This window comes from Rhinoderma darwinii, chromosome 13 (genome assembly GCF_050947455.1).
Source record: "Rhinoderma darwinii isolate aRhiDar2 chromosome 13, aRhiDar2.hap1, whole genome shotgun sequence".
Classification (NCBI taxonomy): domain Eukaryota; kingdom Metazoa; phylum Chordata; class Amphibia; order Anura; family Rhinodermatidae; genus Rhinoderma; species Rhinoderma darwinii.
This window is the reverse complement of record NC_134699.1, coordinates 68,408,193-68,434,881: the sequence shown is the minus strand read 5'-3', so window position 1 is coordinate 68,434,881 and position 26,689 is coordinate 68,408,193.

Sequence of the window (26,689 nt, the reverse complement as noted above, 5' to 3'; positions counted from 1 at the left end):
TATATATGCACAGCTGGTATAAGTTATACATCTTCTTGTATATAGAGATGTGGAGCATGCTGGTATAACCTGGGCATCTTCTGGTATATAATTATATATGTACAGCTGGTATAAGTTATACATATTCTTGTATATAGAGATGTGGAGCATGCTGGTATAACCTGGGTATCTTCTGTATATAATTATATATGTACAGCTGGTATAAGTTATACATATTCTTGTATATAGAGATGTGGAGCATGCTGGTATAACCTGGGTATCTTCTGTATATAATTATATATGTACAGCTGGTATAAGTTATACATCTTCTTGTATATAGTGATATGGAGCATGCTGGTATAACCTGGGTATCTCCTGTATATAATTATATATGCACAGCTGGTATAAGTTATACATCTTCTTGTATATAGTGATATGGAGCATGCTGGTATAAACTGGGTATCTTCTGTATATAATTATATATGTACAGCTGGTATAAGTTATACATCTTCTTGTATATAGTGATATGGAGCATGCTGGTATAACCTGGGTATCTTCTGTATATAATTATATATGTACAGCTGGTATAAGTTATACATCTTCTTGTATATAATGATATGGAGCATGCTGGTATAACCTGGGTATCTTCTGTATATAATTATATATGTACAGCTGGTATAAGTTATACATCTTCTTGTATATAGTGATATGGAGCATGCTGGTATAACCTGGGTGTCTTCTGTATATAATTATATATGTACAGCTGGTATAAGTTATACATCTTCTTGTATATAGTGATATGGAGCATGCTGGTATAACCTGGGTATCTTCTGTATATAATTATATATGTACAGCTGGTATAAGTTATACATCTTCTTGTATATATAGTGATATGGAGCATGCTGGTATAATCTGTGTATCTTCTGTATATAATTATATATGTACAGCTGGTATAAGTTATACATCTTCTTGTATATAGTGATATAGAGCATGCTGGTATAACCTGGGTATCTTCTGTATATAAGTATATATGTATAGCTGGTATAAGTTATACATCTTCTTGTATATAGTGATATGGAGCATGCTGGTATAACCTGGGTATCTTCTGTATATAATTATATATGTACAGCTGGTATAAGTTGTACATCTTCTTGTATATAGTGATATGGAGCATGCTGGTATAACCTGGGTATATTCTGTATATAATTATATATGTAGAGCTGGTATAAGTTATACATCTTCCTGTATATAGTGATATGGAGCATGCTGGTATAACCTGGGTGTCTTCTGTATATAATTATATATGTACAGCTGGTATAAGTTATACATCTTCTTGTATATAGTGATATGGAGCATGCTGGTATAACCTGGGTATCTTCTGTATATAATTATATATGTACAGCTGGTATAAGTTATACATCTTCTTGTATATAGTGATATGGAGCATGCTGGTATAACCTGGGTATCTCCTGTGTATAATTATATATGTACAGCTGGTATAAGTTATACATCTTCTTGTATATAGTGATATGGAGCATGCTGGTATAACCTGGGTATCTTCTGTATATAATTATATATGTACAGCTGGTATAAGTTATACATCTTGTATATAGTGATATGGAGCATGCTGGTATAACCTGGGTGTCTTCTGTATATAATTATATATGTACAGCTGGTATAAGTTATACATCTTCTTGTATATAGTGATATGGAGCATGCTGGTATAACCTGGGTATCTTCTGTATATATTATATATGTACAGCTGGTATAAGTTATACATCTTCTTGTATATAGTGATATAGAGCATGCTGGTATAACCTGGGTATCTTCTGTATATAATTATATATGTACAGCTAGTACAAGTTATACATCTTCCTGCATATAGTGATATGGAGCATGTTGGTATAACCTGGGTATCTTCTGTATATAATTATAGATGTACAGCTGGTAGAAGTTATACATCTTCTTGTATATAGTGATATGGAGCATGCTGGTATAACCTGGGTGTCTTCTGTATATAATTATATATGTACAGCTGGTATAAGTTATACATCTTCTTGTATATAGTGATATGGAGCATGCTGGTATAACCTGGGTATCTTCTGTATATATTATATATGTACAGCTGGTATAAGTTATACATCTTCTTGTATATAGTGATATGGAGCATGCTGGTATAACCTGGGTATCTTCTGTATATAATTATATATGTACAGCTGGTATAAGTTATACATCTTCTTGTATATAGCGATATGGAGCATGCTGGTATAACCTGGGTATCTTCTGTATATAATTATATATGTACAGCTGGTAGAAGTTATACATCTTCTTGTAAATAGTGATATGGAGCATGCTGGTATAACCTGGGTGTCTTCTGTATATAATTATATATGTACAGCTGGTATAAGTTATACATCTTCTTGTATATAGTGATATGGAGCATGCTGGTATAACCTGGGTATCTTCTGTATATATTATATATGTACAGCTGGTATAAGTTATACATCTTCTTGTATATAGTGATATGGAGCATGCTGGTATAACCTGGGTATCTTCTGTATATAATTATATATGTACAGCTGGTATAAGTTATACATCTTCTTGTATATAGCGATATGGAGCATGCTGGTATAACCTGGGTATCTTCTGTATATAATTATATATGTACAGCTGGTATAAGTTATACATCTTCTTGTATATAGAGATATGGAGCATGCTGGTATAACCTGGGTATCTTCTGTATATAATTATATATGTACAGCTGGTATAAGTTATACATCTTGTTGTATATAGTGATATGGAGCATGCTGGTATAACCTGGGTATCTTCTGTATATAATTATATATGTACAGCTGGTATAAGTTATACATCTTCCTGTATATAGTGATATGGAGCATGTTGGTATAACCTGGGTATCTTCTGTATATAATTATATATATATACAGCTGGTATAAGTTATATATCTTCTTGTATATAGTGATATGGAGCATGCTGGTATAACCTGGGCATCTTCTGATATACGTACAGTTGGTATAAGTTATACATCTTCCTGTATATAGTGATATGGAGCATGCTGGTATAACCTGGGTATCTTCTGTATATAATTATATATGTACTGCTGGAAAAAGTTATACATCTTCTTGTATATAGTGATATGGAGCATGCTGGTATAACCTGGGTATCTTCTGTATATAATTATATATGTACAGCTGGTATAAGTTATACATCTTCTTGTATATAGTGATATGGAGCATGCTGGTATAACCTGGGCATCTTCTGTATATAATTATAGATGTACAGCTGGTATAAGTTATACATCTCCTTGTATATAGTGATGTGGAGCATGCTGGTATAACCTAGGCATCTTCTATATATAATTATATATACACAGCTGGTATAAGTTATACATCTTCTTGTATATAGTGATATGGAGCATGCTGGTATAACCTGGGCATCTTCTGATATACGTACAGTTGGTATAAGTTATACATCTTCCTGTATATAGTGATATGGAGCATGCTGGTATAACCTGGGTATCTTCTGTATATAATTATATATGTACTGCTGGAATAAGTTATACATCTTCTTGTATATAGTGATATGGAGCATGCTGGTATAACCTGGGTATCTTCTGTATATAATTATATATGTACAGCTGGTATAAGTTATACATCTTCTTGTATATAGTGATATGGAGCATGCTGGTATAACCTTGGCATCTTCTGTATATAATTATATATGTACAGCTGGTATAAGTTATACATCTTCTTGTATATAGTGATATGGAGCATGCTGGTATAACCTGGGTATATTCTGTATATAATTATATATGTACAGCTGGTATAAGTTATACATCTTCCTGTATATAGTGATATGGAGCATGCTGGTATAACCTGGGTATATTCTGTATATAATTATATATGTACAGCTGGTATAAGTTATACATCTTCTTGTATATAGTGATATGGAGCATGCTGGTATAACCTGGGTATCTTCTGTATATAATTATATATGTACAGCTGGTACAAGTCATACATCTTCTTGTATATAGTGATATGGAGCATGCTGGTATAACCTGGGTATCTTCTGTATATAATTATATATGTACAGCTGGTATAAGTTATACATCTTCTTGTATATAGTGATATGGAGCATGCTGGTATAACCTGGGTATATTCTGTATATAATTATATATGTACAGCTGGTATAAGTTATACATCTTCTTGTATATAGTGTTATGGAGCATGCTGGTATAACCTGGGCATCTTCTGTATATAATTATATATGTACAGCTGGTATAAGTTATACATCTTCTTGTATATAATGATATGGAGCATGCTGGTGTAACCTGGGTATCTCCTGTATATAATTATATATGTACAGCTGGTATAAGTTATACATCTTCTTGTATATAGTGATATGGAGCATGCTGGTATAACCTGGGTATCTTCTGTATATAATTATATATGTATAGCTGGTATAAGTTATACATCTTCTTGTATATAGTGATATGGAGCATGCTGGTATAACCTGGGTATCTTCTGTATATAATTATATATGTACAGCTGGTATAAGTTATACATCTTCTTGTATATAGTGATATATAGAGCATGCTGGTATAACCTGGGTATCTTCTGTATATAATTATATATGTACAGCTGGTATAAGTTATACATCTTCTTGTATATAGTGATATATAGAGCATGCTGGTATAACCTGGGTATCTTCTGTATATAATTATATATGTACAGCTGGTATAAGTTATACATCTTCTTGTATATAGTGATATAGAGCATGCTGGTATAACCTGGGTATCTTCTGTATATAATGATATATGTACAGCTGGTATAAGTTATACATCTTGTATATAGTGATATGGAGCATGCTGGTATAACCTGGGTATCTACTGTATATAATTATATATGTACAGCTGGTATAAGTTATACATCTTCTTGTATATAGTGATATGGAGCAAGCTGGTATAACCTGGGTATCTTCTGTATATAATTATATATGTACAGCTGGTATAAGTTATACATCTTCTTGTATATAATGATATGGAGCATGCTGGTGTAACCTGGGTATCTCCTGTATATAATTATATATGTACAGCTGGTATAAGTTATACATCTTCTTGTATATAGTGATATGGAGCATGCTGGTATAACCTGGGTATCTTCTGTATATAATTATATATGTACAGCTGGTATAAGTTATACATCTTCTTGTATATAGTGATATGGAGCATGCTGGTATAACCTGGGTATCTTCTGTATATAAGTATATATGTATAGCTGGTATAAGTTATACATCTTCTAGTATATAATGGTATGGAGAATGCTGGTATAACCTGGGTATCTTCTGTATATAATTATATGTGTACAGCTGGTATAAGTAATACATCTTCTTGTATATAGTGATATGGAGCATGCTGGTATAACCTGGGTATCTTCTGTATATAATTATATATGTACAGCTGGTATAAGTAATACATCTTCTTGTATATAGTGATATGGAGCATGCTGGTATAACCTGGGTATCTTCTGTATATAATTATATATGTACAGCTGGTATAAGTTATACATCTTCCTGTATATAGTGATATGGAGCATGCTGGTATAACCTGGGCATCTTCTGTATATAATTATATATGTACAGCTGGTATAAGTTATACATCTTCTTGTATATAGTGATATGGAGCATGCTGGTATAACCTGGGTATCTTCTGTATATAATTATATATGTACAGCTGGTATAAGTTATACATCTTCTTGTATATAGTGATATGGAGCATGCTGGTATAACCTGGGTATCTCCTGTGTATAATTATATATGTACAGCTGGTATAAGTTATACATCTTCTTGTATATAGTGATATGGAGCATGCTGGTATAACCTGGGTATCTTCTGTATATAATTATATATGTACAGCTGGTATAAGTTATACATCTTGTATATAGTGATATGGAGCATGCTGGTATAACCTGGGTGTCTTCTGTATATAATTATATATGTACAGCTGGTATAAGTTATACATCTTCTTGTATATAGTGATATGGAGCATGCTGGTATAACCTGGGTATCTTCTGTATATAATTATATATGTACAGCTGGTATAAGTTATACATCTTCTTGTATATAGTGATATGGAGCATGCTGGTATAACCTGGGTATCTCCTGTGTATAATTATATATGTACAGCTGGTATAAGTTATACATCTTCTTGTATATAGTGATATGGAGCATGCTGGTATAACCTGGGTATCTTCTGTATATAATTATATATGTACAGCTGGTATAAGTTATACATCTTGTATATAGTGATATGGAGCATGCTGGTATAACCTGGGTGTCTTCTGTATATAATTATATATGTACAGCTGGTATAAGTTATACATCTTCTTGTATATAGTGATATGGAGCATGCTGGTATAACCTGGGTATCTTCTGTATATATTATATATGTACAGCTGGTATAAGTTATACATCTTCTTGTATATAGTGATATAGAGCATGCTGGTATAACCTGGGTATCTTCTGTATATAATTATATATGTACAGCTAGTACAAGTTATACATCTTCCTGCATATAGTGATATGGAGCATGTTGGTATAACCTGGGTATCTTCTGTATATAATTATAGATGTACAGCTGGTAGAAGTTATACATCTTCTTGTATATAGTGATATGGAGCATGCTGGTATAACCTGGGTGTCTTCTGTATATAATTATATATGTACAGCTGGTATAAGTTATACATCTTCTTGTATATAGTGATATGGAGCATGCTGGTATAACCTGGGTATCTTCTGTATATATTATATATGTACAGCTGGTATAAGTTATACATCTTCTTGTATATAGTGATATGGAGCATGCTGGTATAACCTGGGTATCTTCTGTATATAATTATATATGTACAGCTGGTATAAGTTATACATCTTCTTGTATATAGCGATATGGAGCATGCTGGTATAACCTGGGTATCTTCTGTATATAATTATATATGTACAGCTGGTAGAAGTTATACATCTTCTTGTAAATAGTGATATGGAGCATGCTGGTATAACCTGGGTGTCTTCTGTATATAATTATATATGTACAGCTGGTATAAGTTATACATCTTCTTGTATATAGTGATATGGAGCATGCTGGTATAACCTGGGTATCTTCTGTATATATTATATATGTACAGCTGGTATAAGTTATACATCTTCTTGTATATAGTGATATGGAGCATGCTGGTATAACCTGGGTATCTTCTGTATATAATTATATATGTACAGCTGGTATAAGTTATACATCTTCTTGTATATAGCGATATGGAGCATGCTGGTATAACCTGGGTATCTTCTGTATATAATTATATATGTACAGCTGGTATAAGTTATACATCTTCTTGTATATAGAGATATGGAGCATGCTGGTATAACCTGGGTATCTTCTGTATATAATTATATATGTACAGCTGGTATAAGTTATACATCTTGTTGTATATAGTGATATGGAGCATGCTGGTATAACCTGGGTATCTTCTGTATATAATTATATATGTACAGCTGGTATAAGTTATACATCTTCCTGTATATAGTGATATGGAGCATGTTGGTATAACCTGGGTATCTTCTGTATATAATTATATATATATACAGCTGGTATAAGTTATATATCTTCTTGTATATAGTGATATGGAGCATGCTGGTATAACCTGGGCATCTTCTGATATACGTACAGTTGGTATAAGTTATACATCTTCCTGTATATAGTGATATGGAGCATGCTGGTATAACCTGGGTATCTTCTGTATATAATTATATATGTACTGCTGGAAAAAGTTATACATCTTCTTGTATATAGTGATATGGAGCATGCTGGTATAACCTGGGTATCTTCTGTATATAATTATATATGTACAGCTGGTATAAGTTATACATCTTCTTGTATATAGTGATATGGAGCATGCTGGTATAACCTGGGCATCTTCTGTATATAATTATAGATGTACAGCTGGTATAAGTTATACATCTCCTTGTATATAGTGATGTGGAGCATGCTGGTATAACCTAGGCATCTTCTATATATAATTATATATACACAGCTGGTATAAGTTATACATCTTCTTGTATATAGTGATATGGAGCATGCTGGTATAACCTGGGCATCTTCTGATATACGTACAGTTGGTATAAGTTATACATCTTCCTGTATATAGTGATATGGAGCATGCTGGTATAACCTGGGTATCTTCTGTATATAATTATATATGTACTGCTGGAATAAGTTATACATCTTCTTGTATATAGTGATATGGAGCATGCTGGTATAACCTGGGTATCTTCTGTATATAATTATATATGTACAGCTGGTATAAGTTATACATCTTCTTGTATATAGTGATATGGAGCATGCTGGTATAACCTTGGCATCTTCTGTATATAATTATATATGTACAGCTGGTATAAGTTATACATCTTCTTGTATATAGTGATATGGAGCATGCTGGTATAACCTGGGTATATTCTGTATATAATTATATATGTACAGCTGGTATAAGTTATACATCTTCCTGTATATAGTGATATGGAGCATGCTGGTATAACCTGGGTATATTCTGTATATAATTATATATGTACAGCTGGTATAAGTTATACATCTTCTTGTATATAGTGATATGGAGCATGCTGGTATAACCTGGGTATCTTCTGTATATAATTATATATGTACAGCTGGTACAAGTCATACATCTTCTTGTATATAGTGATATGGAGCATGCTGGTATAACCTGGGTATCTTCTGTATATAATTATATATGTACAGCTGGTATAAGTTATACATCTTCTTGTATATAGTGATATGGAGCATGCTGGTATAACCTGGGTATATTCTGTATATAATTATATATGTACAGCTGGTATAAGTTATACATCTTCTTGTATATAGTGTTATGGAGCATGCTGGTATAACCTGGGCATCTTCTGTATATAATTATATATGTACAGCTGGTATAAGTTATACATCTTCTTGTATATAATGATATGGAGCATGCTGGTGTAACCTGGGTATCTCCTGTATATAATTATATATGTACAGCTGGTATAAGTTATACATCTTCTTGTATATAGTGATATGGAGCATGCTGGTATAACCTGGGTATCTTCTGTATATAATTATATATGTATAGCTGGTATAAGTTATACATCTTCTTGTATATAGTGATATGGAGCATGCTGGTATAACCTGGGTATCTTCTGTATATAATTATATATGTACAGCTGGTATAAGTTATACATCTTCTTGTATATAGTGATATATAGAGCATGCTGGTATAACCTGGGTATCTTCTGTATATAATTATATATGTACAGCTGGTATAAGTTATACATCTTCTTGTATATAGTGATATAGAGCATGCTGGTATAACCTGGGTATCTTCTGTATATAATGATATATGTACAGCTGGTATAAGTTATACATCTTGTATATAGTGATATGGAGCATGCTGGTATAACCTGGGTATCTACTGTATATAATTATATATGTACAGCTGGTATAAGTTATACATCTTCTTGTATATAGTGATATGGAGCAAGCTGGTATAACCTGGGTATCTTCTGTATATAATTATATATGTACAGCTGGTATAAGTTATACATCTTCTTGTATATAATGATATGGAGCATGCTGGTGTAACCTGGGTATCTCCTGTATATAATTATATATGTACAGCTGGTATAAGTTATACATCTTCTTGTATATAGTGATATGGAGCATGCTGGTATAACCTGGGTATCTTCTGTATATAATTATATATGTACAGCTGGTATAAGTTATACATCTTCTTGTATATAGTGATATGGAGCATGCTGGTATAACCTGGGTATCTTCTGTATATAAGTATATATGTATAGCTGGTATAAGTTATACATCTTCTAGTATATAATGGTATGGAGAATGCTGGTATAACCTGGGTATCTTCTGTATATAATTATATATGTACAGCTGGTATAAGTTATACATTTTCTTGTATATAGTGATATGGAGCATGCTGGTATAACCTGGGTATCTTCTGTGTATAATTATATATGTACAGCTGGTATAAGTTATACATCTTCTTGTATATAGTGATATGGAGCATACTGGTATAACCTGGGTATCTTCTGTATATAATTATATATGTACAGCTGGTATAAGTTATACATCTTCTTGTATATAGTGATATGGAGCATGCTGGTATAACCTGGGTATCTTCTGTATATAATTATATATGTACAGCTGGTATAAGTTATACATCTTCTTGTATATAGTGATATGGAGCATGCTGGTATAACCTGGGTATCTTCTGGTATACGTACAGTTGGTACAAGCTTTGAAAACATGTGCTGCGTAGCAGAATGTAAAATTTGGTACGGTATATAGAGATTTATATAACTAACGTGGCATTTCCTGTAGAACAGAAACTTAAGACCTGACCATGTGATTTGGAGAATCCCTAGCTCTGCTACTTCAGCGGTATGCACCATCATTTAGGACGTACGAGTTGGATAACGTATATCGCACGCGTCGGGGGACCCATCTTAAGCTCAGCGGAAGCCCAGCATCCTATAATAGGCCATTACATAGTAGGTTGGAAGATGCAAAAAGTTTTTTTTCATTTTACTTCTTTGCCATTACAATTATTCCTATTTTTCGGTTCCATGAAATAAAACACGTCCAGGGGAACTCAGTCTGATATTTGAGAAGTAATAGAGAACGATGTGGATAGAAAATATGACCCCGTCTATTTAACTCTCTTATAATAATAAATAATAATAATCTTTATTTATATAGCGCCAACATATTACGCAGCACTTTACAATTTAGAGGGAACATGAAACAAACAATATTAGACATTACATAGTGACAAAGTTCATTTACAATTCAAACCTGGGGAGTGAGGACCCTGCTCACAAGAGCTTACAATCTATGAGGACATAAGGGAGACACAAAGTGTAATAGTGTTTGTTCTGTACAATGGTCCGGCCATTTTTATACACATGCGGTGGTAACATAAAGCTGCATGAGCCGGTCACCAGCCAGTATCCGTGTATGACGGACATGAAGAGAAGGAGTGTGAGGGAATCTTATTCTGATGACTAATCTAAATGGAGGGCCATGGAAAGGAGTCAGATTAGGGAATGTTATAGGCCTGTCTAAATAGATGTGTTTTCAGGGCACGTTTAAAACTGTGGATATTGGGAATTAATCTGATTGTCTGGGGTAGCACATTCCAGAGGACGGGTGCAGCACGAGAGAAATCCTGGAGACGGTAGTGGGAGGTTCGGATTATGGAGGATTTTAATCTAAGGTCGTTGGCAGAACGTAGAGCCCGAGTAGGGTGGTAGACAGAGATGAGGGAGGAGATGTAAGGAGGTGCAGCACTGTGGAGAGCTTTGTGGGTGAGAGTAATAATTTTGAATTTTATTCGGAAGGGGATGGGCAACCAGTGCAGTGACTGGCACAGATTAGAGGCGTTGGTGTAGCGGTTGGTCATAAAGATGAGCCTGGCTGCTGCATTGAGGATAGATTGGAGAGGGGAGAGTTTGGTGAGGGGAAGACCGACTAGTAATGAGTTACAGTAGTCAAGACGAGAGTGAATCAGAGCAACAATGAGAGTTTTGGCAGTTTCCTCCGTAAGAAAAGAGCGGATTCTGGAGATGTTTTTGAGGTGAAAATGACAGGAGCGTGAAAGTGATTGTATGTGAGGAGTAAAGGAAAGATCTGAGTCAAAAATAACCCCGAGACAGCGGGCGTGCTGCTTAGGAGTTATGGTAGTGCCACACACAGAGATAGAGACATCAGGTTTAGGGAGGTTAGTAGATGGTGGGAACACAAGGAGCTCAGTTTTAGAAAGATTCAGTTTCAGATATAGTGAGGACATGATGTTAGAGACAGCGGACAGACAATCACTGGTGTTCTGTATTAGAGCAGGGGTGATGTCACGGGAAGAGGTATATAATTGGGTGTCATCAGCGTAGAGATGGTACTGGAAGCCAAGTCTGCTGATGGTTTGTCCAATAGGAGCTGTGTAGAGAGAAAAGAGGAGCGGACCTAGGACTGATCCCTGAGGAACCCCGATATCAAGGGGAAGAGGAGAAGAAGTGGAACCAGCAAATGACACACTGAATGAGCGGTCAGAGAGATAGGAGGAAAACCAAGAGAGAGCCGCGTCCTTGAGGCCAATAGAGTGGAGCATGTTAAGTAGGAGTTTGTGGTCTACAGTGTCAAAGGCTGCAGAGAGATCCAAAAGAATCAGGAGAGAGGATTTACCGTCCGATTTAGCCGCCAAGAGATCATTTGAGACTTTAGTAAGGGCAGTTTCTGTGGAGTGTAGAGTGCGGAAACCAGATTGTAAGGGGTCAAGAATGGAGTTAGCAGAGAGATAGCGGATAAGGCGAGAGTAGACCAAGCGTTCCAGGAGTTTGGAGATGAAGGGCAGATTAGAGACTGGTCGGTAGTTAGCAGCGCTGGATGGGTCAAGTGTTGGTTTTTTCAATAATGGGTTTATAATGGCATGTTTAAAAGAGAAGGGAAAGATACCAGAGGAAAGAGAGAGGTTAAATATTTTAGTGAGGTGACTAGTGACAGCCGGGGAGAGGGACTGGAGGAGGTGTGAGGGGAGAGGGACTGGAGGAGGTGTGAGGGGAGAGGGACTGGAGGAGGTGTGAGGGGACAGGATCACTAGGGCAGGTAGTAGGACGAGAAGAAGAGAGGAGCCTCGAGACTTCTTCTTCAGTTATTGGGTCAAATGCTGAGAGTGAAGAAGAGGGAGTGCGGGGGGGAAGGGGATCGATGTTACTAGGGGACTGGGAGATAATATCATGCCGGATGTTGTCAATTTTAACTTTAAAATAATTGGCCAGGTCTTCAGCACAGAGATCTGTGATTGGCGTCTGAACTTTAGGACTAAGGAGGGAGTGAAAAGTATCAAAGAGGCGTTTTGGATTATTAGATAGTGTGGAGATGAGAGAAGTGAAGTAGACTTGTTTGGCGCGGTGAAGGGCAGAGTTGTAAGTTTTGAGCATAAATTTGTAATGGAGGAAATCTGCATTTAAATGCGATTTTCTCCACAGTCGTTCGGCACATCTCAAGCACCGCTGAAGAAAGCGGGATTGAGGCGTGTGCCAGGGTTGTCGTCGTCTTTGTCGGGTGGTTCGGAGTGTAGTGGGGGCTGCTTCATCCAATGCATTTTTGAGAGTGTTATTATAAAGTTTGGCAGCCAGATTGGGACAGGAGAGGGAAGAGATAGGGGACAATGAGGACTGTAGACTGTCTATGAATTTCACAGTGTTAATGGCATGTAGATTTCTGTATGTCTGATACATAGGGATGACCTGAGGAGGCAGAGAATATTTGATAGTAAAGCAGAGAAGATTGTGGTCAGAAAGCGGGAGAGGAGAGTTAATAAAGTCAGAAACTGAGCAGAGCCGGAAGAAGACCAGGTCAAGTGAATGCCCGTCTTCATGTGTAGGAGAGTTAGTAAGTTGTGACAGACCGAGGGACGAGGTTAAAGATAGAAACTGGGAGGCAGATGAGGAGATTGGGTTATCAATGGGGATGTTGAAGTCACCCATGATGAGAGTGGGTGTTTCAGAGGATAGAAATTGTGGAAGCCAGGCAGCAAAATGATCCAGGAATTGGCGGGGTGAGCCCGGTGGGCGGTAGACAACTGCCACTCGGAGGGGAAAAGGGTGAAAGAGTCTGAGGGTGTGGACTTCAAAAGAGGGAAATGTGAGTGAGGGGACCGGGGGAATGACCTGGAAAGTGCAGTGTGGGGAAAGAAGTATACCTACTCCTCCACCCTGCCTGTTCTCAGTTCTGGGGGCATGAGAGAACTGGAGACCACCATAAGATAGAGCAGCAGGGGAAGCAGTGTCAGACAGGTGTAGCCATGTTTCTGTAAGAGCCAGAAGGTTGAGAGAGTTAGAAAGGAAGAAGTCATGAATAAAGGTGAGTTTGTTGCACACGGACCGAGAGTTCCAGAGAGCACAGTTAAAAGAGACAGGAGAAGACATACAAGGAATGGTAAGAAGATTTGCAGGGTTTCTATGTGTGGCAGGTAAGTGGTTGAGCTTGGCAGAAGAAAAGGGAGGCCCAGGGTTGGGAGAGATGTCCCCTGCAGCGAATAGCAGGAGAATGGAGAGTGTCAGCAGATGGTTCTGTGATTTATGAGAGCGTTTTTTATGTTGGGCAGTGGGATGAGATGGGTTAAGTTGACTGAGGAAAGTGAATAGTGAATGGGAGCTGTACATGGGTGAGGCCAGGAGAGAAGGACTGATGTGGACTGTTTTTGGGCAAGTCTTAAATGGGCGATAGGATTGAAAACCAAGAGCAGCTATAATGATGAGAGCGGTGGCAAACATGTCTGTTTACAGATAGTTAGAAATTACTATTGAGAGCGTGGGCTAGTTTGTCTGGTAATGCAGCTTACCTGTCACTGTGCAACTGCCATGTATAACTGCCAGGACACTATGACACTTAGACAGAGATGACTTCTGCCGTCGTGCCCCCCTGCACGAGTGCCTTCCCCATATGCTACATCTAAATTTATAGGGGAGTAGATGCTCAGATCTAGGCCTAATTAAGCTCGTTCAGCTATTAATCAAATCAACTAGACACATGAGGTGAAAAGCTATGCAGAGATAAACAAACAAACTAGCAGGTCTGGATGTTCATAAAACTTAACGACGATCAAACACTTTGACAAAAATTTGAGATAACATTAGACTATATAGCAAGACAGGAAAGCAGAGTACCATAAAATAACAGTTTCAGCTTTTTGAAATGCAGCTACAGCAGGGATGAGGTTCATGCAGGAATGAAATGGATTATATACCATAAAATAAAAGTTTCAGCTTATTCCAGAGTTTCCGAATATTTTTGCAGAAAATGGGGAAAAAGAACTAGCGTCTTAACATGCACTTCTGCTCCTTCATTCTGAGAATCGGCGGGGGTCGCGCAAGTCGGCATGCCATCATTTATGGGCATGCCCTTCTACCACGATTTCCTCTTCCCCTATACATCCCACTCACAAGGGTCCAGGAAACTGAGATACAGGGAGCTGTTTGGAGTGGACTGTGCGGTCGGGAGGATTCGCAGATGTCGGGTGTCTCCGGTTTATTGCCGTTACTTATCCTGTGACTAGAAACTTTGCTTTGTCTCTGAACTTTTCATACCGGATTATGGGATGGAGACTTCTAACCTTTTATTACCGCGCAGTCTCAAGAGACGGTGAACTCCCAAGATTAACGTTTGTAGACGCTGCAACCCACGGAGACAGAGACGTCGGATTCGATCTCGCGATATGTTCGTACATTCACTTTAAAGCTACAAGGTGTTCATTTAATGAACCGCCACGTTTAATGTGTCTTCATCTCCTTCCGTTACCCTTATCCCCGAAGCTCCAGTCTAAACCAAGAGCTTCTTACATTAAGTAACGCGACGTACTTAACCCTTCACGGCGCTGTTCATGTCCAATATGGCTGCTCCGGCACTCCACTTGGACTGATAACGCAAAGCAGAGCTGACATCACGGCCTCCCCCGTCACAGGTTGTAAACGCCTCAGGTCTTTTTTGACTCCTGGCATCTTTCCATCACTCTGAATAGCTGAGGATTTTGCCTAGACAGCATTCCTGCCCCGGTTCAGGTCCCGCCACCTCTGCCGTTGGGCTTTTCTTTGATCTACTGCGCTCACATTTTTTTTTTTTGTTTGTTCGTTTTTACTTAGCCCTACTTTGACTTAGATGTTGGGGAGATCTCAGATTTGCATGATGAAAAAAGACAGTCACTGTTCTCATTAGAAGTGAAGGGGTTAAGTTGTTCACAGTAAATGAGCGTGTGTGAGGCGAGTTGTCTGGTGTAGCAGAGAGGAGTTTGATATAACGCACTGTGATGTCGCTTTGCATTCTATTCCATGTTAGAGATCTCCTACCCTTGAACCCTTGGTTTTTGATGGCGAGCGGGTATCTATCTGGGGCAATTCTCTTCACGCTAAATTATGATATATTTGTCAGGCTGCGGGCGGCCTCGCCCTCTTCTGCTAAGCTCCACCATCTTGATATAAAAGTGGTGCGAGTGGCAAAAATGGCACAAAAGTCCAAATGTTTACCACAAATTGTGCCATTTGCGAATTTTCACTGGCAGAAAACTGGTGTAGAAAAGTTATTGAATTCCCTCCTTTTATGTTTCGATTCGTCGCCATTTCCAAGATATTTGTTTGCTGTCAGTGAATGAGAACGCTCTTTACATACAGAGACGGCAATCCAGTTAATCAGGCCCATTCACAGAATGCTCTTTCCCGATCATTGGGAAAACAGGGCAGCGATCAGCCGATGATCGAGCAAGCAAACCCATCATTTATGCTGCAGGAAATATTATAGTTGTCGGCAGCACATCGTGGTCTGTCAACAGGGAGACGCGCTCGCGACATGATAGAAATGGATGGGGACGAGGGATCGGAATTACGACCGCTCTTCCCCAAATGTAGATCCTTGTTAAAGGAGCAAACGAGCGCCGATCAAAGAGTTGTCTGGTTGATCGGCGCTAGTTTTACACTTGTCGGGCCGTGTCAGAGTGTACAGTTATATCCACAATGCAGAACGCTGAATTAGTTGTACATCATATGGGTTCCATCATGTGACCCGTAAAAGTCCGGCGACTAATGACCATGGGTTCAAGTAGTTCTATCCCCCGAGGGTCCGTGTTTGCTCTCTGGAAGTGCCATCACTGGTAAAGAGCCAGATCAGGCCCTACTTATACTGTGATGTGCTGGAGGTCGCCCACGCTTCGCAGCTGTGTCAGGTCCACTGAGGACACGTGAAGTTTATCTCTCACATCTGCTGTAGACGAGGGAGGGAACGTCGTCACTATCATCGGGCTCAGACTGGAAGTTCTCAACAATGAAAGGCGCTGCAGGTTAAAAACGGACAGACTTTATCTGCCACTGTTCACATTGTGCCAGTGAATCAGTCAAAAGTGATGCCAACTGGAAGTCTGTGTGTCCAGTATTGTCACCAGCGCTGGTGGATGGGAGTGATTGACCACCATTAGGGTCTGATCGCAAGAATTAGGAAAACACATTTGCCGCCAATAGCTGTAAGGAGTATACTAAGGATTTGATGCTTGATCTGATTATTTTTTAGATTTTTACTCCCAGGCTGCTTTAGATGGGGCATTTAATAAGGGCGAGCGCGTGAGAAACCCCCTTAACCACAATACATAGAATCCCAAAAGTTGTATGTGGCAAAAAATTGGGATGTAAGCCACTCTTTATTAACACTTGAAGATAACACAGCCGGGGATCCCGACCAATCATGACGCCTTATACACACACCGGATCATGCCGGTGCCCAACCTATCCGACATTATACACACACCGGATCATGCCGGTGCCCAACCTATCCGACCTTATACACACACCGGATCATGCCGGTGCCCAACCTATCCGACCTTATACACACACCGGATCATGGCGGTGCCCAACCTATCCGACCTTATACACACACCGGATCATGGCGGTGCTCAACCTATCCGACCTTATACACACACCGGATCATGGCGGTGCCCAACCTATCCGACCTTATACACACACCGGATCATGTCGGTGCCCAACCTATCCGACCTTATACACACACCGGATCATGGCGGTGCCCAACCTATCCAACCTTATACACACACACCGGATCATGGCAGTGCTCAACCTATCCAACCTTATACACACACACCGGATCATGGCAGTGCTCAACCTATCCGACCTTATACACTCACCGGATCATGCCGGTGCCCAACCTATCTGACCTTATACACACACCGGATCATGCCGGTGCCCAACCTATCCGACCTTATACACACACCGGATCATGGCGGTGCCCAACCTATCCGACCTTATACACACACCGGATCATGGCGGTGCCCAACCTATCCGACCTTATACACACACCGGATCATGCCGGTGCCCAACCTATCCGACCTTATACACACACCGGATCATGGCGGTGCCCAACCTATCCGACCTTATACACACACCGGATCATGGCGGTGCCCAACCTATCCGACCTTATACACACACCGGATCATGCCGGCGCCCAACCTATCCGACCTTATACACACACCGGGTCATGGCGGTGCTCAACCTATCCGACCTTATACACACACCGGATCATGGCGGTGCCCAACCTATCCAACCTTATACACACACACCGGATCATGGCAGTGCTCAACCTATCCGACCTTATACACACACCGGATCATGCTGGTGCCCAACCTATCCGACCTTATACACACACCGGATCATGGCGGTGCCCAACCTAGCCGACCTTATACACACACCGGATCATGCCGGTGCCCAACCTATCCGACCTTATACACACACCGGATCATGGTGGTGCCCAACCTATCCGACCTTATACACACACTGGATCATGCAGGTGCCCAACCTATCCGACCTTATACACACACCGGATCATGCCGGTGCCCAACCTATCCGACCTTATACACACACCGGATCATGGCGGTGCTCAACCTATCCGACCTTATACACACACCGGATCATGGTGGTTCCCAACCTATCCGACCTTATACACACACTGGATCATGCCGGTGCCCAACCTATCCGACCTTATACACACACCGGATCATGCCGGTGCCCAACCTATCCGACCTTATACACACACCGGATCATGGCGGTGCTCAACCTATCCGATACCACAGTCAATCCCACCTGTCTCGACTGCTGTCCTTCAGGGGCCGTTGCGCCAACCTGCTCACCATCCCTCCAAGTAGCCACTCGTAGCCGTGACCAACTTGGCGACCTGCAGCACAACCTATTGCTTGCTCGCCAGAGCTGCTGCCACTTCCTTTCTGTGTGTCGAGTGCCCTGATTCAGCCTTTCAAAGTGTAACCATAACCCTCTCTACGAAATAAGGGCGGAAGGCGGGAATCTTCTTTCCCTGTACAAAATAAAATGCAGAACTAGCCCTAAACCAAATCCAAACTAAACCCAGCCCTGAGCATCCCGACCCATACCCGCTGGACCGTCTCATACTAATAATCCCCTCTGCCGGCTGACCAGCACCGCTAAACTTACAGTTGGCGCCATTTTTTATCTGACGTCCCTCTGATTATTTGAGTTTTTGGAAGTCCTGTTCTAATCCCCTGCCCGGAATCATGGGGCAAATATTTTTTAGCAAACATTCCCCTTCTATTGCCTTCTGTGTATACATTTCCAGACAGTTGTGACACTTTTACTGAAAACCGCTCATTACTCTAACGGTTTTTCATGTTTTTTAACGACCGTGATCGGGGAATAATAATCTCTGTGTAAACATGATAAGCCTCTTACTGTATCCTGTAAAGGGCCTGTTGAAGTTTAATGTGAGGCATTAGATATTGTGACAGGCTTAGTACACTTTTGGGGTCACTGCCTCCCCTTTGTGGCCCTTCCTGGGGGTACGCGTATTTGCCGCAGGGTCATCAAAGCGTCTTGTGTTCCGGAGGGACGTGCGTGAAGCGTGAAACACAAACAAGAGCAAACACATTAGTAAGATTTACTTTTAACCGACGCTCCCGCTGACAGGAAAGATGAAACAGGAGAACTGAAGCGAAATAAAATAAAACAGAGGAAGAGTGGAAGACGACGGCTCTTCACACGCGTTTTGGCTTGAAAAGATCAAATTGTGTCAATCCGCTTCCCGTGGGAAAATTCCACTGAGGTTCGTCTCTGGGTTTTCTGCGGCGGGTAGTTTATTAAACAATATTTGGGGAGTCATTTACGCCGGCTCGTAACCTACTTGGCAGCCCGTCAGGGCCGCACTCGCTCCCTTCTGCGTAATGAGACAGGAAGGAGCGGGAAGTGCAGAATTACTGTCAGTTTAGTGTTACCGATACCAAAGGTTCAGAAGCCGAAATCAGGAAATCGACCCGTCAGACTCGCCATCAAATTGTGATCGCCTGGTAATAAACATGGGGTGAATTATTTAGGATGGGTCCGCAGGCAATGATTTTATAGCAGTTTGGGCAGAGGTTATAGTTGTAGGGAATTAGATTTTTAGGAATCTTGTTTTTTAGGACATTCCTCCTCCATTTCGGATTTGCCACAGTTATGCCCCATCAATTTCATTGAGGGAAAACAATATTAAATATTAAATATTAAAAGCCAATACCTCTGCAGTTTTCTATAGAAGCGGCTTTAGGAGCAAGTGCGACCTCTGTAAAAACACTTATCAAACCAGCTCTCCATGCACTGGGATACTGGGGTGTTTGTGCTAATACTCAATTGCCAATCTGAACAGTTTTAGCTGCAGTGTAAAGCATGGAGGGACAGAGCAACATTCTAAACCTGTGAGACAGTAGGTGGTTTTTAGAGTACCACAGACTCCAATAGACAATGCAGCAGTGTAGAGCATGGTGGAGGGATACAACACTGCTCTGAGTCTCTGATGAGACAGGAGGTGTATATCAGACTACCACAGACTCCAATAGACAATGCAGCAGTGTAGAGCATGGCGGAGGGATGCAACAATGCTCTGATCCTCTGATGAGACAGGAGGTGTATATCAGACTACCACAGACTCCAATAGACGATGCAGCAGTGTAGAGCATGGTGGAGGGACAGAGCAACATTCTGAGCCTCTGATGAGACAGGAGGTGTATATCAGACTACCACAGACTCCAATAGACAATGCAGCAGTGTAGAGCATGGTGGAGGGATACAACAATGCTCTGATCCTCTGATGAGACAGGAGGTGTATATCAGACTGCCACAGACTCCAATAGAAAATGCAGCAGTGTAGAGCATGGTGGAGGGATACAACAATGCTCTGAGCCTCTGATGAGACAGGAGATGTATTTCATACTATCACAGACTCCAATAGACAATGCAGCAGTGTAGAGCATGGTGGAGGGATACAACAATACTCTGAGCCTCTGATGAGACAGGAGGTGTATATCAGACTACCACAGACTCCAATAGACAATGCAGCAGTGTAGAGCATGGTGGAGGGATACAACACTGCTCTGAGTCTCTGATGAGACAGGAGGTGTATATCAGACTACCACAGACTCCAATAGACCATGCAGCAGTGTAGAGCATGGCGGAGGGATAAAACAATGATCTGATCCTCTGATGAGACAGGAGGTGTATATCAGACTACCACAGACTCCAATAGACAATGCAGCAGTGTAGAGCATGGTGGAGGGATAAAACAATGATCTGATCCTCTGATGAGACAGGAGGTGTATATCAGACTACCACAGACTCCAATAGACAATGCAGCAGTGTAGAGCATGGTGGAGGGATACAACAATGCTCTGAGCCTCTGATGAGACAGGAGGTGTATATCAGACTACCACAGACTCCAATAGACCATGCAGCAGTGTAGAGCATGGCGGAGGGATAAAACAATGATCTGATCCTCTGATGAGACAGGAGGTGTATATCAGACTACCACAGACTCCAATAGACAATGCAGCAGTGTAGAGCATGGTGGAGGGATACAACAATGCTCTGAGCCTCTGATGAGACAGGAGGTGTATATCAGACTAACACAGACTCCAATAGACAATGCAGCAGTGTAGAGCATGGTGGAGGGATACAACAATGCTCTGAGCCTCTGATGAGACAGGAGGTGTATATCAGACTACCACAGACTCCAATAGACAATGCAGCAGTGTAGAGCATGGTGGAGGGATACAACAATGATCTGATCCTGTGATGAGACAGGAGGTGTATATCAGACTACCACAGACTCCAATAGACAATGCAGCAGTGTAGAGCATGGTGGAGGGATAAAACAATGATCTGATCCTCTGATGAGACAGGAGGTGTATATCAGACTACCACAGACTCCAATAGACAATGCAGCAGTGTAGAGCATGGTGGAGGGATAAAACAATGATCTGATCCTCTGATGAGACAGGAGGTGTATATCAGACTACCACAGACTCCAATAGACCATGCAGCAGTGTAGAGCATGGCGGAGGGATAAAACAATGCTCTGAGTCTCTGATGAGACAGGAGGTGTATATCAGACTACCACAGACTCCAATAGACAATGCAGCAGTGTAGAGCATGGTGGAGGGATACAACAATGCTCTGAGCCTCTGATGAGACAGGAGGTGTATATCAGACTACCACAGACTCCAATAGACAATGCAGCAGTGTAGAGCATGGTGGAGGGATAAAACAATGCTCTGATGAGACAGGAGGTGTATATCAGACTACCACAGACTCCAATAGACAATGCAGCAGTGTAGAGCATGGTGGAGGGATAAAACACTGCTCTGATCCTCTGATGAGACACGAGGTGTATATCAGACTACCACAGACTCCAATAGACAATGCAGCAGTGTAGAGCATGGTGGAGGGATACAACAATGCTCTGAGCCTCTGATGAGACAGGAGGTGTATATCAGACTACCACAGACTCCAATAGACAATGCAGCAGTGTAGAGCATGGTGGAGGGATACAACAATGCTCTGAGCCTCTGATGAGACAGGAGGTGTATATCAGACTACCACAGACTCCAATAGACAATGCAGCAGTGTAGAGCATGGTGGAGGGATAAAACAATGATCTGATCCTCTGATGAGACAGGAGGTGTATATCAGACTACCACAGACTCCAATAGACAATGCAGCAGTGTAGAGCATGGTGGAGGGATACAACAATGCTCTGAGCCTCTGATGAGACAGGAGGTGTATATCAGACTACCACAGACTCCAATAGACAATGCAGCAGTGTAGAGCATGGTGGAGGGATACAACACTGCTCTGAGTCTCTGATGAGACAGGAGGTGTATATCAGACTACCACAGACTCCAATAGACAATGCAGCAGTGTAGAGCATGGTGGAGGGATAAAACAATGATCTGATCCTCTGATGAGACAGGAGGTGTATATCAGACTACCACAGACTCCAATAGACAATGCAGCAGTGTAGAGCATGGTGGAGGGATAAAACAATGCTCTGAGCCTCTGATGAGACAGGAGGTGTATATCAGACTACCACAGACTCCAATAGACAATGCAGCAGTGTAGAGCATGGTGGAGGGATACAACAATGCTCTGAGCCTCTGATGAGACAGGAGGTGTATATCAGACTACCACAGACTCCAATAGACAATGCAGCAGTGTAGAGCATGGTGGAGGGATAAAACAATGATCTGATCCTCTGATGAGACAGGAGGTGTATATCAGACTACCACAGACTCCAATAGACGATGCAGCAGTGTAGAGCATGGTGGAGGGACAGAGCAACATTCTGAGCCTCTGATGAGACAGGAGGTGTATATCAGACTGCCACAGACTCCAATAGAAAATGCAGCAGTGTAGAGCATGGTGGAGGGATACAACAATGCTCTGAGCCTCTGATGAGACAGGAGATGTATTTCATACTATCACAGACTCCAATAGACAATGCAGCAGTGTAGAGCATGGTGGAGGGATACAACAATACTCTGAGCCTCTGATGAGACAGGAGGTGTATATCAGACTACCACAGACTCCAATAGACAATGCAGCAGTGTAGAGCATGGTGGAGGGATACAACACTGCTCTGAGTCTCTGATGAGACAGGAGGTGTATATCAGACTACCACAGACTCCAATAGACCATGCAGCAGTGTAGAGCATGGTGGAGGGATACAACAATGCTCTGAGCCTCTGATGAGACAGGAGGTGTATATCAGACTACCACAGACTCCAATAGACCATGCAGCAGTGTAGAGCATGGCGGAGGGATAAAACAATGATCTGATCCTCTGATGAGACAGGAGGTGTATATCAGACTACCACAGGCTCCAATAGACAATGCAGCAGTGTAGAGCATGGTGGAGGGATACAACAATGCTCTGAGCCTCTGATGAGACAGGAGGTGTATATCAGACTAACACAGACTCCAATAGACAATGCAGCAGTGTAGAGCATGGTGGAGGGATACAACAATGCTCTGAGCCTCTGATGAGACAGGAGGTGTATATCAGACTACCACAGACTCCAATAGACAATGCAGCAGTGTAGAGCATGGTGGAGGGATACAACAATGATCTGATCCTGTGATGAGACAGGAGGTGTATATCAGACTACCACAGACTCCAATAGACAATGCAGCAGTGTAGAGCATGGTGGAGGGATAAAACAATGATCTGATCCTCTGATGAGACAGGAGGTGTATATCAGACTACCACAGACTCCAATAGACAATGCAGCAGTGTAGAGCATGGTGGAGGGATAAAACAATGATCTGATCCTCTGATGAGACAGGAGGTGTATATCAGACTACCACAGACTCCAATAGACAATGCAGCAGTGTAGAGCATGGTGGAGGGATACAACAATGATCTGATCCTCTGATGAGACAGGAGGTGTATATCAGACTACCACAGACTCCAATAGACCATGCAGCAGTGTAGAGCATGGCGGAGGGATAAAACAATGCTCTGAGTCTCTGATGAGACAGGAGGTGTATATCAGACTACCACAGACTCCAATAGACAATGCAGCAGTGTAGAGCATGGTGGAGGGATACAACAATGCTCTGAGCCTCTGATGAGACAGGAGGTGTATATCAGACTACCACAGACTCCAATAGACAATGCAGCAGTGTAGAGCATGGTGGAGGGATAAAACAATGCTCTGATGAGACAGGAGGTGTATATCAGACTACCACAGACTCCAATAGACAATGCAGCAGTGTAGAGCATGGTGGAGGGATAAAACACTGCTCTGATCCTCTGATGAGACACGAGGTGTATATCAGACTACCACAGACTCCAATAGACAATGCAGCAGTGTAGAGCATGGTGGAGGGATACAACAATGCTCTGAGCCTCTGATGAGACAGGAGGTGTATATCAGACTACCACAGACTCCAATAGACAATGCAGCAGTGTAGAGCATGGTGGAGGGATAAAACAATGATCTGATCCTCTGATGAGACAGGAGGTGTATATCAGACTACCACAGACTCCAATAGACAATGCAGCAGTGTAGAGCATGGTGGAGGGATACAACAATGCTCTGAGCCTCTGATGAGACAGGAGGTGTATATCAGACTAACACAGACTCCAATAGACAATGCAGCAGTGTAGAGCATGGTGGAGGGATACAACAATGCTCTGAGCCTCTGATGAGACAGGAGGTGTATATCAGACTACCACAGACTCCAATAGACAATGCAGCAGTGTAGAGCATGGTGGAGGGATACAACAATGATCTGATCCTGTGATGAGACAGGAGGTGTATATCAGACTACCACAGACTCCAATAGACAATGCAGCAGTGTAGAGCATGGTGGAGGGATAAAACAATGATCTGATCCTCTGATGAGACAGGAGGTGTATATCAGACTACCACAGACTCCAATAGACAATGCAGCAGTGTAGAGCATGGTGGAGGGATAAAACAATGATCTGATCCTCTGATGAGACAGGAGGTGTATATCAGACTACCACAGACTCCAATAGACAATGCAGCAGTGTAGAGCATGGTGGAGGGATACAACAATGATCTGATCCTCTGATGAGACAGGAGGTGTATATCAGACTACCACAGACTCCAATAGACCATGCAGCAGTGTAGAGCATGGCGGAGGGATAAAACAATGCTCTGAGTCTCTGATGAGACAGGAGGTGTATATCAGACTACCACAGACTCCAATAGACAATGCAGCAGTGTAGAGCATGGTGGAGGGATACAACAATGCTCTGAGCCTCTGATGAGACAGGAGGTGTATATCAGACTACCACAGACTCCAATAGACAATGCAGCAGTGTAGAGCATGGTGGAGGGATAAAACAATGCTCTGATGAGACAGGAGGTGTATATCAGACTACCACAGACTCCAATAGACAATGCAGCAGTGTAGAGCATGGTGGAGGGATAAAACACTGCTCTGATCCTCTGATGAGACACGAGGTGTATATCAGACTACCACAGACTCCAATAGACAATGCAGCAGTGTAGAGCATGGTGGAGGGATACAACAATGCTCTGAGCCTCTGATGAGACAGGAGGTGTATATCAGACTACCACAGACTCCAATAGACAATGCAGCAGTGTAGAGCATGGTGGAGGGATAAAACAATGATCTGATCCTCTGATGAGACAGGAGGTGTATATCAGACTACCACAGACTCCAATAGACAATGCAGCAGTGTAGAGCATGGTGGAGGGATAAAACAATGCTCTGAGCCTCTGATGAGACAGGAGGTGTATATCAGACTACCACAGACTCCAATAGACAATGCAGCAGTGTAGAGCATGGTGGAGGGATACAACAATGCTCTGAGCCTCTGATGAGACAGGAGGTGTATATCAGACTACCACAGACTCCAATAGACAATGCAGCAGTGTAGAGCATGGTGGAGGGATAAAACAATGATCTGATCCTCTGATGAGACAGGAGGTGTATATCAGACTACCACAGACTCCAATAGACAATGCAGCAGTGTAGAGCATGGTGGAGGGATAAAACAATGATCTGATCCTCTGATGAGACAGGAGGTGTATATCAGACTACCACAGACTCCAATAGACAATGCAGCAGTGTAGAGCATGGTGGAGGGATACAACAATGCTCTGATCCTCTGATGAGACAGGAGGTGTAAATCAGACTACCACAGACTCCAATAGACAATACAGCAGTGTAGAGCATGGTGGAGGGATACAACAATGCT